At 43.7% G+C, this 14,344-nt stretch overlaps 1 protein-coding gene across 1 annotated transcript in view; it reads right to left on the bottom strand.

The window, feature by feature from the left end:
• ASIP (agouti signaling protein) overlaps positions 1 to 14,344 on the bottom strand; it is a 197,266-nt gene that overhangs the window by 12,683 nt on the left and 170,239 nt on the right. Inside the window, exon 10 of the mRNA XM_030830870.2 lies at positions 9,904 to 9,982. The gene's annotated coding sequence lies outside the window, so the exon portion shown is untranslated. The remainder of the gene's footprint in view (positions 1 to 9,903; positions 9,983 to 14,344) is intronic.

Raw genomic sequence — 14,344 nt, 5'->3', positions numbered from 1 at the left:
AGAAGGTAAGAACCAATATTCCTTACACAAATCCTGGGGAGATATGTATATTCTAAATGTAATATATGTCCATAATACCTAGGTGTATTATGATGCTTGGGGTCAGATTTTGTTTTTAGGATTCAGAATTTTAGAAAAACAATATCTTCTATATTACACCACATATAAGGGCTCTAGAAGCACCCATTAAAAATGTACTGATGCTTCTGTAGCAAAAAGGTATGGATAAACAAACAAAGGATAAACAAAGACTGTGAATTGATTCGCATCAATTCAGGACAGGTTTTTTGCCAAATGAGTTACCAAAGGAAAAAAAAACTTACAGCAGAGTTTTGGGATTTTGCAATTTCAGGTAATGGATTATGGACCTATACAAACCCTCAACATGGGACACACACTCCACCTATTAATACAGGATCATAATGCTGACAACAATGACTACCTGTGCAATTGCTTTTCTCAAGAGTAATTTGTCTTTCCACTCTGTGGTGGTATAGACTGTTCTTTGATCTGTGGTAGCACTGATGACAATTCTTCCTCTTAAACTCATCATCTGCTTTAAGTTACTGCTTAGGACTTAAGATGAGTTTCTCTTCAGTATGCGGATATAAAGAATCCAGAAAGGGGAATCAGGTTACACGGACATACCTGCCAGTTAAGTGGCTGTGTGACCCTTGGCCCATTTGGGCCTGTGCTTTCTCATCTGCAAAATGAGAGGATAGGACTACATGACTCAGTACAGATTACGAGGCGCAGAGTAGAAATTTAATAAAGATTTGTTTAATTAATTAAAGAATTAAAGACCTTTCTATTTTTAAATTCTATGAATCCATAATTTCTGATTCCTGCTTCCTGGACTTTGGGGAGATTAAGCAGTTGCACAAAGGATTTTGTAAAGGCCACTTGTTGTGTATCCTTAAGAGTTGAGGGATTTATAAATGCATGAGTGTGACTGAATCTGATTAAACTCTGGAAAAGAGGGCATGGAAAGTCATGGCTAAATGTAAGTGGTTTATATACCTCAGGAGTGCTGTTGATGTGTGTGTGTGCACGCACATGTGCGCGCACATGAGTACTAATGTGTAAGGGCTCTGACTGAGGGAATACGGGAGACAGCAGTGTCCAGAGCATCTCTGAGTATGGTAAGGTGAGGAGACGGTGTATCAGTATGCAGCGTACACCGAGTGTACACTGTATACAACCCCTTAGCTATGGCACTGGGATAGCCTGATATCTTAATCCTTTAGGGTAAAGGCCTTGATCCTAAAAGCAAAGGAAAGGGTTATAATGTTCCAGTGATGGGGGATGGCTAACCACCTACTGGGACAGAGGTATAGTAAGAGATGAGAACAGAAGAAGAGGTGAAGGCAGCAGTCTTCTTGAAGACAGTGAACAATATTAGCTGCTGACCAAACTAGGTGTAATGAGGTGCAGTCCTGACAGCCTGCCCTGGGCTGTGCTGGTGGCACCTGTGAGGGAAACCAGGGTGTCTGGGCAGCCAGCAAGCTGGCACTGCAGGGGAGGAGACGGGGCTCAGTTGATTGTAATAGTGGCTTCCATCAGTCCTGCCAAGCACCAATGGCTAGGGGTCTGGTGAAACTCAACCCTGTGAAGAAGGAAGCTGCTAGAATCAAAGCAGTGTTGGGTATGCATCCAACATGGAGGAGCAACTCATATAGGCTTGTGGTGACAGAGGCAGATTTTCCTCTGACCAGTCTTTTGGAACAAAACATATACTTGGGAGGAAAGGGAAATTATAGCAGGAGAGAATCTTAACCTAAAATTGTCCGCAAAATTTTGTGCATATGTGCATTTTTCTGGGGAGAAGGTCCATAGCTTTCTCTGGATCTATAAGTGTGTCTCTGGCCCCTAAAAAACTCAGAACCACTCAGCTTCTAGGAGCTAAAATGAAAACCCCTTCTTGGTATATTATGTTCCTGCAACTTGACGGCCTCATCCTGAATCACAGGCACATGAGAGCAGAGGATATTGTCAATATTTTTCTCTGCCCTGGAACACTCTCAAAGCCTATAACTCTTCTGGCTCATCAGCCACAGTTTCTGATATGCCAAAACCTGGGAGAAGTAACACACAATTTTTGTTGTGGTTTAGTTTCCAGCCAAACTAGCTGTACCAAATACTGAGGGTCAGGGCCAGAGAAGAAATATCTCTCATTCATAGTTACCTAGATTCCCCACACCAGCTGTTCAGCAGCTGCATAAGGATACCACTGTCTTACACATCTTTCATCCACCTGGGCAGCTGGTGATTCGCATCCACTACAAACGCCTGGCCAGACTGAGCTTAGGAGGCTCCAATGGGGCTACCAGCCCATTCCTTAATGTTCACCCAGGCTTATTAGTGCTGATAACTTCTGGGGTAGCAGGAGAGTGGCAATATGTTTTATCTACTTAGTTTTGTCCTAGAACAGCCAATTAAGCAACAAAAATTTTTTGAATGCTGTGGGAAGCCTTGCCTGACTGTCCCCTCCAGGAGAGTTAATTATTCTCTCCTCCCTAGACACACTGTATTGTAATGATTTGTTCATTTGCCTTGTCTCTTCTAGATTGAAGACTCATTAAGGGCAGAGCCTGTGCCTTATTCATCTCCATGCTCATCCCCTCCCTACTACCCCTAGCCCCAGTGCCTAAGCTCAGCACAAAATAAGCCCTCAGTAAATGTTTCTCTCAATTGAATTAATTTACTAAATGCTCAATATAAATGAATATGGGTATTCCTTGGCAGTCCAGTGGTTAGGACTCCACGCTTGTATTGCAGCAGGTGTGGGTTCCATCCCTGGTTGGGGAACTAGGATCCCGCAAGCCACCATGGTGCGGCCAAAAAAAGAAAAAAAAAAAAAAAGATGAATAAAGAGTCCCTGCCTTTAGATGGCTTTCAATCCTGCAGGGAAGACAAACAAATAACTAACAAAAAAAATGAGGAGAGAAGTGCTAGAGTTGAGGTACAAGTGAAATAAATGCCTTGGGTAGGCAGAAAAAAGAGGATGGTTAAACTGCACAGGGTCTTGGATGATTTTGTGAGTTATTGTTGAACAAGAACCTCTCTAATTTCCTCAGCCTCCTTCCAATTTTGGGCTGCAGCTCCTGGAGTGCTCAAACATTCTGTGCTGCTCTTGCCAGTTCCTCCCTCTTTCACATGGCTCTATGCAGCATACAGCCTCTGCCTTTCCCCTTTGGCAGTCTCCTTGAATTTCCTGCCCTAGAGAGTGGCTTCCTTTTACAGCCATCAGGCCACTGGTAGCCAGATGTGCATAGCCAAAGCCAATTACTGAGATTTCTATCCTATTTTAATCAATTATTTGGCTAGAGTTTTTCTTAAGAAGCCAAATCTCATACTGGGGAGATCATTAGGTCCTGTATATCCAAACCAGGCTGGTGGCCTGGGTTGGGAAATAGTCAGTGGCCGGAGTCAGGAGTACAGGTGCCAAGTTCCTGATCCTCTCCCAGGGGATAGTTCTAGGTATTTCATTACAATCTCCTAATAAAACAGGGAGACCATTTTCCTTCTCATTCCTATCTCCTAGGATGTAAGTTACAGGTAGGCTACCGAATTTGTGGGGCTCTGTGCAAAATGAAAATGTGGGACCACGTGCTAAAAAATTAAGAATTTCAAGGAGAGCATTAAACTAAGCAAGCATGAGGCCCTCTAAGTGTGAGGCCCTATGCAACTGCTCAAGTGCACACCCATGAAGTCATTTCTGGTTACAAGATTGAGAAAGCTGACACTGATGGTATGACATGGTGGCTGTAAAGAAGTTTGTGAGAAAATAAAGAAGTTTGCGGATTGGGGAAAACATTAAATTACACTCAGCAGTTGCAGCAGTAAGTTATATAATGATGAGACTGCTTCTAGACATCCTCTGCAGCTGTCTTACTAGTGCTCCAGGCATCAGACATCTCAGTGGAGCAGACACCAAAGAATGGACAGGGGTTCTAGACCCAGCCCTGCCAGGAATTCACTGTGGGACTTCTGGCAAGTTACTTTCTCTCTGTGGGCATCTTTTTCTTCACTTGTACAAAAAAGGATTTGGATTAGATGTTTAAGGTCTCTTCTAACTCTGAGTATAAGCAGCTTTTGGCAGGAAAGAGCTCTCTGGAGGAGGCCTCTTTGGTCTTGTCAATTTAGCAAAGCTATAATGTAACTAACCTTAAGCCAGACACCCGCATGCTCTACTCATCTCCAGCCCAAGCACACCTTTCAAATCTTTTGATCACACAATACCTTGCCTAATCTGTTGGTTTTTTCTGTAGATCAAAGAAGTAGAAATGAAGAATAAGTAATTAACAGATGACCAAATCTCTTCCTTAGCTTCCCCTTCAGTAATCTCACAAATTGTGTGAAAAATATATCATCTAAAGAAAGATCACAAGTAGCTGACAAGCCTGCACACTGGGGGAGATGGCGATGAGTCTGATTCCCTATCTCAATGATTAACTGAGATTACTTCCCCTTTTCCCTTTAAAAACTTTCATGGGGCTTCCCTGGTGGCGCAGTGGTTGAGAGTCCGCCTGCCGATGCAGGGGACATGGGTTCGTGCCCCAGTCCGGGAAGATCCCACATGCCGCGGAGCGGCTGGGCCCGTGAGCCATGGCCACTGAGCCTGCGTGTCCGGAGCCTGTGCTCCGCAACGGGAGAGGCCACAACAGTGAGAGGCCCGCGTACCGCAAACAAAACAAAACAAAACAAAACTTTCATGGATGAGCAGAATCTTCGGAGTTGATTCCACCTTCTCCCCAGAATGCTGGCTTTCTGATTAAAAGCAACGTTTTCTGTTTCTACTAACACTTGCCTCTCGACTATTAATTTTAGAGCAGCAAGCAGCTGGACTTGAGTTCAGTAACACGACTTGGGGTGATTCTAAATAAGCAGCATCCCCTTCAGAGAGGATGTAACACATTCTGTTGAATGTTCCTTTTGATGGTAAGAATTTGCCCTCTGAGAATAAATCTGATTTCTGGAAATAGACAGTGATTTACAGCCAAGTCTGGTAAAGTAATATATGGCCTAAGTCATGAGATTTTATAATTTAAAAATGATTTTAATTTTAAGCTGACACAACCAGAACTGAGATAGCCTGTTGAGTGTTTTTCCTCAAAGCTGTAACATTGAGAGGCCAAAAATTCATTCTAATGCTGCAAGTTGCTTTAAATATCTTTAGAATTCTAGACATTCTAAAGGCAATTTAAAAGTCATACAAGGGGGCTTCCCTGGTGGCGCAGTGGTTGGGAGTCCGCCTGCCGATGCAGGGGGCGCGGGTTCGTGCCCCAGTCTGGGGGGATCCCACGTGCCATGGAGCGAGTGGGCCCGTGAGCCATGGCCGCTGGGCCTGCACGTCCGGAGCCTGTGCTCTGCAACGGGAGAGGCCACAACAGTGAGAGGCCTGCATACCACAAAAAAACACACACAAAAAACCAAAACAGTAAAAGTTATACAAGGATTTCCCTGGTGGTGCAGTGGTTAAGAATCCGCCTGCCAATGCAGGGGACACGGGTTCGAGCCCTGGTCCGGGAAGATCTCACATGCTGTGGAGCAAGTAAGCCCATGTGCCACAACTACTGAGCCCACATGCCACAACTACCGAAGCCCGCACGCCTAGAGCCCGTGCTCCGCAACAAGAGAAGCCACTGCAATGAGAAGCCCGCACACTGCACCAAAGAGTAGCTCCCCACTCGCTGCAACTAGAGAAAGCCCACATGCAGCAACAAAGACCCAACTCAGCCAAAAATAAATAAATTAAATAAATTTGTAAAAAAAGAAATACATTAAAAAAAATAAAAGTCATACAAGAAAAAGCACCATATAACTTAATAATCACAACTTTTATCTTGGGATGGAAACCTGTTTCAACTGAGATATGCAACCAGATATGCACCCAAAAAGTAATCAAGAGCCTTAAAGAAGCCTCCTTTTAAATTAGTCTTCTTTTTAAAAAAACATATTTAGAGAGGAGAATGTAAAATATTAAACTCACTAGATTTTAGAATTAATGAGAAGAGGGAATTCCCTGGTGGTCCAGTGGTTAGGACTCTGTGCTGTCACTGCTGAGGGTGCAGGTTCTATCCCTGCTGGGGGAATTAAGATCCCGCAAACTGCGAGCCATGGCCAAAAAAGAAAAAACTAAAAGAATTAATGACAAGAGAATAAAACAGGCAGAAAAGGAAAGTAGAGAGGAGAAAGATAAGTAGGGAGGAAAAGACAAAGAAATAGAAGAATTATGAGGATTGGAGCTGGGGGGTAAGGGAAACGCTAACTTTATCTGTAATTGTTTGTTTTTGTGGGGTTTTTTTTGCCACACCCGAGGTGGCTTACAGGATCTCAGTTCTCTGACCAGGGATGGAACCCATGCCCCCTGCAGTGGAAGCGCAGAATCCTAACCACTGGACTGCCAGGGAATTCTCTCTGTAATTTTTTTTAAATAAAAAAGACTTGAAGCAAATATGGTAATAAATATGGATGATTCTGGGTGGAGGTTACATGAAATTTTCCATATTTAAAAACATTCTCACAATATAATAATGGGGAAAAAAAGAAAAGGTAAATTATACTGTGGTCTGGTCTCTGTACGTGGTAGATCATGGCCCTTTGAGATGTTGATTAGTGTTCAGAGCTCTTAGGTCTTTAGACTTTCTAACAGTGAGGCAGTTATTTATAGCCAAGCCAAGATGTTGGTTCCGTTTCTCTCTGAATGGGATGTTTCCCTTTAACCAGAATAAAACATATGGTTCATCCAACTCACAAGACCAGGGTTGTGACTTAGTGTTGCTCATCCCTAAGTGGACTCCAGCTTGCCTAGGTCAGGAGAGGAGAGAAGGAAGGAAAAGGTAGCACCATCAGCATCAATCAGAATCAGCCGTTGTCAGACATGGGTTTATGCTTGACCTTCAGCCTTTCTCTCTACAATCATGGGTGGGAAATAGGGAGCAAGTTAGGGGCAGAGTTGTGGACTTGTACTTTCTAGTTTGCAAGTGAGAGCTTCAGTCACCTTGTTTACCTTTTATTTTTTTTTACTTTTGGCCATGCCACATGGCTTGTGGGACTTTTAGTTCCCCGACCAGGGATTGAACCCAGGCCCTTGGCAGTCAGAGCGCAGAGTTCTAACCACTGGATCACCAGGGAATTCCCCATTCACCTTGTTTAGAATGCCATGGCCATTCATCATCTCCTCCAAATCCTATACTTCCCTTCAAAAGCCTGTTTAAGTCTTGCCTCCTCCAGGCCCATTGTTCTGGCCTATTTCTGGACTCTTGTCTTCTGCCAGACAAGAGGGGGCCCTCTACTTGGGGACTGCCTGGACTGTCATCTCTTAAGATTTCTATGGAAAGCCAGTCCCACCCTTTGTTGTTCCAGATCCTTCTACCTGTTGTTCCAGGCCACAGGGTCCAAGATCAACAGTGTCTCCAGTTAATGTTTTTCTTCAGACAACCTCTGTTGGCTAGTCTGAGTTCTTTAGGAAGACAGAGTGGGATAACTCACAAAATAGAATTTAAGCCACATTCTGCCTCAGAATATCTTCCCTGGGCTTCCCTGGTGGCGCAGTGGTTGAGAGCCCGCCTGCCGATGTGGGGGACACGGGTTCATGCCCCAGTCCGGGAAGATCCCACATGCCGCGGAGAGGCTGGGCCTGTGAGCCATGGCCGCTGAGCCTGCGCGTCCGGAGCCTGTGCTCCGCAATGGGAGAGGCCACAACAGTGAGAGGCCCGCGTACCGCAAAACAAAACTAAACAAAACTAAACAAAACAAAAGAAAATCTTCCCTTAACTATCCAGATTCCATAGCATGTCTTATGGGCTATAAGGATCAAGTGCAAATGCTCTCAGTCATGGTTAAGTTGGTAGCAATTAGTGTTACTGGATTAGTTTTCTATTTTCCTATCTAAGGGCAGACCTCTGAGGAGAGGAAAAGAAGGAGAAGTAAAGAAAGAAAGGTCCAGAGAGCTTTGGGGCACTGTGTTAGGAGGGCAGATTCTGCTGAGGGTGGGCATGAGACCCCAAAAGAGAGAAAGAAACTGATGAAAAGGACCTGGAGAAGCCCCCGTCATAAATGTGGCTCACTTCTCAAGATTGGGTCTGAAGAAAGGCACTTCAGGGACTGAGCTCAACATTCTGAGGGATCCTTTATTCAGTCTCATCTATGACATGTGGGGAAAACATTAGAAAGACAAGGCCAACTGAGCATGAGGAATTCAGTAACTTCTGAAGTTGTTTTTTCTTGCTCTCTGTCTTTGGTTAACCGAGTTACCAAACTAGGGTAGCTTTGCACAGCAGTTCAGCCCGGATTCTGAACCTCTGGGACTGTTGCTTGCTCAACTGTAAATGTCTCTTAATTGATATCCTGTCTCCACTCTTGTCCTGTTCCAAAAGAGTAGAGTGATTTTTTTTGCGGGGGGAGGGGGAATTAAAATCACATATCATCCCCTGCTTAAAAACTTTAATAGTTTCCCATCGTTCTTGAAATAAGATCACGATTTCTTGTAAGGCCCTGTTGTTACTCTCTCTGACCTCATCTGATAGACTCTCCCTCTCAATCACTAGATTCTAGACATATTGTACTCCTTTCTGTTCCTAAAATATGCTCTTTTCTACCTTGCCCCTAATGTTCATTCCCTGGCCTTGAACTTGATTCTTTTAGTTCTTCCCATGGCTGGATCATTGGCAACCTCTGGATATTTGTACAAATATTACCTCCTCCATAAAAACGTCCTTCCCCAGTATTTATCTATCCCATCATCCTATTTCTTTCATAGCTCTTATCACAATTAACAATTATCTGTGTTTACCTTCGTATTGGCTTTCCTTCTCTTGTAGAATTCAAACTTCCTGAGGGCCGGGACCTTGCTATCATATTCATTTTGCTACTCCCACTACCCAGAGGTACCTGGCACATCTTGTCCAGGAAACTTAAACATGGCCATGCATTAGAGTCGTCGGGGGAATATTTTGCCCTTATGCTAACAGTACTTTGTTAAGATATCATTTACATACAGTAAAATGCACCAATTTTAAGTATCCAGCTTGATGAATTTTAACTTTACAAACCTGTGTAACCACCACTCAGCTCAAGGTATAGAACATTTCTTCCACTCCTGAAAGTTCCCTTGTGCCTCTTTCCAGGTAATACCCATTTTTATCTGTCAGAGGTGACGTCTATTCTGACTCCTACCACCGTAGATCAATTTTGCTGGTTTCTGTACTCATATAAATGGACTCATACTGAATGAAATCATTTGCATCTGACTTCTTTTGCTCAACATGTTTTTGAGGTTTCACCCACTTTATTGCATGCATAAGTAGTTTGTTCTTTTTTAAATAGCTGATTAGTATTACACGGTAAACATACCACATTTGTTCATCCCTTTTCTTGCGGAATTTTACCAAATATAAACCCCAAAGCCTGCCCTAAGCCCACTTAATCTGAATTTCCAGGGATGGAGCCTGGGAGACATACTTTCAATAAGCTTCCAGGCAATTGTGATATACAGCCATGTGTGAGGAACACTGATTTTGTCCATTCACTCTGGTTCTACAGAGAAGGAAACTGAGGCTCCAAGGAGGAAAGGGGTTTCCCAAGGAGACACTTGAATCAGTGAGTCAAGACTAGAATCTCTTCCACTGTGCTACTCTTTTCATTGTAAGACAACTCAAACTGCGAATTACTGACAAGGGCAGAGACATGAATCATAATAGCTTCTATTTATTGAGTACCTGCTATATGCCAGGCTCTGCTCTAGGCACATTATGTACATTTAATCCTTTTAACAATCTATATATCACAGCTGAGGAAACTGAAACCCAGAGCAGCCCAAGGGACAGAGGTAGTAAGTGACAGAGAGAGCAGCGAATCCCAAGTCTTCCAGACTCCAGAGCCACACAAGAAGGTTGGTACCTTTGCGTGAAGTAGAAAAAGGAGGAAAATTACAATCTTCTTGGTTTGGTGGTCTGCCATCCTGGCCCAGTCCAGCTTGCTACAGTAGAAATAAAAACAAAACAGTATTTACCCCATTTCTCAAACCCTGGTTTTAGAATTCCTTCAGTTCTATACACTCAGTGTCTATCAGTGAGAGTTGTTGACTGTCAGATTGACTAAAAATGTGCCAGCTAAAGGAAGGGTGATGTGTTTGCTTAACCACTAGCTCTTCCTCCTTTACTGTCCCTCGGGGTGGGGATTGCAAATGCTGCCAGTGGGTCTGTCAGGGATGTTGTCCACATCTGGAAAGCAAGTTTCCCAAAGTGGAGAGGGCCTTGACTCTTTCATCAGAGTAAACCGACCCTAGCAATCAGAGACTGGAATGAGTCAGAGATACATCTGCTAGTTGAGATGCTGAATCTGGAGTCCTGAGAGTCTGGCACGCTCTGTTTTTCTTTTAAAATTAATTAATTATTTATTTATTTTTGGCTGCATTGGGTCTCCGTTGCTGCGCACGGGCTTTCTCTAGTTGTGGCGAGCGGGGGTTACTCTTCGTTGTGGTGCGCGGCCTTCTCATTGTGGTGGCTTCTCTTTTTGCACAGCACAGGCTCTAGGCACGTGGGCTCAATAGTTGTGGCTCGCGGACTCTAGAGCACAGGCTCAGTAGTTGTGGCACACAGGCTTAGTTGCTCCACAGCATGTGGGATCTTCCCGGACCAGGGATCGAACCTGTGTCCCCTGCATTGGCAGGCTGATTCTTAATCACTGTGCCACCAGGGAAGTCTGGCACACTCCGTTTTTTGATAATGAGGAAATCTGGGAAGTATAAGGGATGGCTGGCTGAGGAAAGTGGAGACCTCTCTTTTGTTGCTGGTGGGGTTGGGGAAAGTAGGATGGGAATGGATGGCAGGAAGAGAAGAAAGCTTGTGGATACTGACAAAGACTCTCTCCCTGACCAAACTTTAGTTAGGCTCCTCTGAGCCCTCTTCTTAACTAGGCCTTGACTTTGGCCCTCCATTCTGTCTTTGGCTTGCATAGCTCAGGTTTAGCAAGAATGCTGTCAATTTAGTGAGAATCCTCCCACCCTTGATATCTGATCACTCGATATCTAATTAAGTTTCTCATCCCCCACCTCTGATGTACAAACCTGACTTTAGGGAGAATCCTGTTAGGTCAGTTTAGCAAGGATCGCCTTACCCTTGATGTCTCCTCTTAGTAATTTTCCATCCTCTGACCCTCTTACTCTAATCATTGGCTCAAAATTCCTAACTGTCTTTGTTGTATTCTGAATTGAGCCTGATCTTCCTTTCCTATTGCAACATCCCTATTGCAATAGTCTTGAATAAAGTCTTCCTTACCATCTTAACAAACATCAGAATAACTTTTTCATACGATACCAAAACAATTTGATCTCTTGGGCTATATCTATACACAGAGACTGATTTGACTGTTGTGACTGAATTGACTAGTCTAATTCTTATGCCTAACAGATGACAAATTGAATAATATTCTAATGGGTGGTTTGGGTCTTATGTGGACAGCCTGCTTCAGGACTCTTCTTCTGAGGCCAAGAACCATGTGGTAGGCCCAGGCTCTGCCTAAGGGGTTCTGAGTTAGTATTCGAGAGAAGGCCTGATGCTGTGTTCTTCCTCAAGAAGCAAAAGGACACAAATCATTCAGGCAGCTGCATGTCAGTGTGAAATCTGTCGCCCTGTTCTACTGAAACAGGTGTCAAGAGTCCTGGCTTCCCAGATATGCCTTTCCAAAGTATATAAGGAATACAATGCTGGTAGGAGCTGCTAAAATGATTAACCTCCTGACATCATTCCCTTCGGACTGATTTAGTGCTTATCACTCAACAAAGACCTTAGTGGGGACTTTATTGATTTTGGTTTTACTCTCCAGAAATTACTTCTCTCTCTTTTCTTTTCCCCAGTCATCATGCTGTCTTATGGTTTTCTTAATTCCTTTTACTTCCTTTACTTAATTCCTTTTACTTAATTCCTTTTACTTTACCTACAAGTGGCCTGAAGCTGGGTGGATGGTCTGCTACAGCTCTCAACAACTTTCCAGCAGAAGGGAGGGAAGAGGCTTTGATGTCAGAGAAATTTTCTGCAGAAAAGGATCAAGGCAGACCAAAGGAAATACAGCTGAGCAAATCTTAAAACGATGTATGAATTAGACAAACTTTGTGTTTAGACAAAGTAGAACAGGTTCTGAGACAGACACATGTGAAAGTGTTTTTTGGAATGGGTCAAGATCTCTTTTTTTTTTGGCTGCTCTGGGTCTTCGTTGAGGCACGTAGGCTTCTCTAGTTGTGGCATGCGGGTTCCAGAGTGCGCGGGCTCAGTAGTTGTGGTGTGCAGGCTCTCTAGCTGCAGCGCGCGTGGGCTTAGTTGCCCGGTGGCATGTGGGATCTTAGTTCCCCGACCAGGAATCAAACCTGCATCCTCTGCATTGGAAGGCGGATTCTTTTTTTTTTTTTTTTGAAGGCAGATTCTTAACCACTGGACCACAAGGGAAGTTCAGGGGTCAAGATCTCTTGATCGCACAAAGGTCCCCAAAATAGCCAAAGAAAACCCAAAGTGAATCCAATGTTGCATCTCTTAAGCCTCCTAGAGCCTCTCCAATGGAAATGGCAGAACAAATGTCCAGTGTTGCTGAAGCAAAACAAACGAATCCACAATTGAAAATATTAACCCGAGCTTTCCTCTAAGGGGCATTAAAATGTGCTGAAATGGGCATCCACTCTGAAAAACCAAACACTTAGAAAGGAAAAGGAAGATTTGCAATAAATGGAAGTTTGGTTGTCTGTTTTTTGCCCTAATAAATACGAAATGAACCAATTCTTCACATGCAGACTGATCCTAAATCCCAAATTCTACTCTGTGAGAGTCATTAGAAATCTGATACTACAAGTGACTTTTATTTATTTATTTATTCATGCATTGGGTCTTCGTTGCTGCGCGAGGGCTTTCTCTAGTTGCGGTGCGCGGGGGCTACTCTTCATTGCGGTGCACGGGCTTCGCATTGCGGTGGCTTCTTATGCTGCGGAGCACGGGCTCTAGAAGCGGAGGCTTCAGTAGTCGTGGCGCGTGGGTTTAGTTGGTCCACGGCATGTGGGATCTTCCCAGACCAGGGCTTGGGTCCGTGTCCCCTGCATTGGCTGGTGATTCTTAACCACTGCGCCACCAGGGAAGTCCCTACAAGTGACTTTCTGAAGACATTTAAAGAAGTGCTAAAATATGATTCTGGAGTCAGGGCTGAGATTTTTAAAGTACCTCTTTCTATGGAATTTTTTTCTTTTACTGCTAGAAAATGGAAAAAGCAGGGTAAAGAGAAATAAGAAGCTACTAATTAGCGAAAGGTAGATTGCTTTCTTTATGCTAAACTCCTAACTACTCTGACCCACAAAAGTGAAACAAATAAATCTGTTTAGCTTTCCTGAAAATGAAGAAATGAGGGATGATCAACAAGTTCTTTAAACTTTCCAAAGTCGCAGTAGCTTCACTCACTCTGAAAGCAAATTTAAGCTGCCAGCTAGACTCACATGCTTCCCCTCAAAAAATGGAGGCCAAAGGAAATTTCTCACCTTGCAACAGAGGAGGCTTGGGACTTGCTTGTCTGTAATTTCAAGGACAAGAATAAGAAAACAAACAACCATACTACAAAAATTATTTTAAACTTCACTCCATCTCATTGGCAGGAAGATTCTCACTGACCCACAATGAAAAGAAGAAATGTTTCATCATCAGAAAAGTAGTAGTAAACAGAGCAGGTTTTACAAAAGAAGCGAAAGTAAAGGGTAGCATTTATTTTACGTAGGGGATCTCTAGCAACCCAGGTTATTTGAAGAACCCAGAGGAGGAGCCAGGATTTCTGTAGGCAGCAGAAGAAAAGAAAAAAATTTTCTCCTACTTACAGTGCCCTTTATCAGCCTCTCTAAGGGAAGCCAGAGCTGAGCATCTTCCCTGTCCTTACACAGCAGAGGCAAGATGTGTTGCTGTGAGATTTTTAAAAGACCCCGGGAAGTCCCAGTAGCTGGCTTCCCCATCTCATCTCTTTGCTTTCAGCCAAGCAAAGACTGTCTTCATACTCATTCTGGTGGCCACAAGCCTTGTGGTCTAGTCTCCCTATTTTTCTCCCCAGTCTTTGGAATTAGAATTGGTGTTGACACTGAGGTCGCAAGGGCTTGGAAAGGAAGTGGTTGCACTGAGGATACTCATGCACAGGATTTAATGAGACTTTAGTTCAGAATGGATCCCAGGAGAGAGAATGAAACTTTGCCCTAATGAGTTAACCTGGAAAAACAAATCCTGCCAAAGAAGGGCTTAATTCAGCTTCTTTCAGAAATTCTGGGTGGACTAAGGAGTACTCGGTGGAGAAGCTGAACTCTAGGTGGGTAGATTGCTGAGGCCCA

Source organism: Globicephala melas, chromosome 15 (assembly GCF_963455315.2).
Source record: "Globicephala melas chromosome 15, mGloMel1.2, whole genome shotgun sequence".
Classification (NCBI taxonomy): domain Eukaryota; kingdom Metazoa; phylum Chordata; class Mammalia; order Artiodactyla; family Delphinidae; genus Globicephala; species Globicephala melas.
The sequence above is the reverse complement of the archived record's forward strand: the minus strand, read 5'-3'. Positions and strand labels throughout refer to the sequence as shown.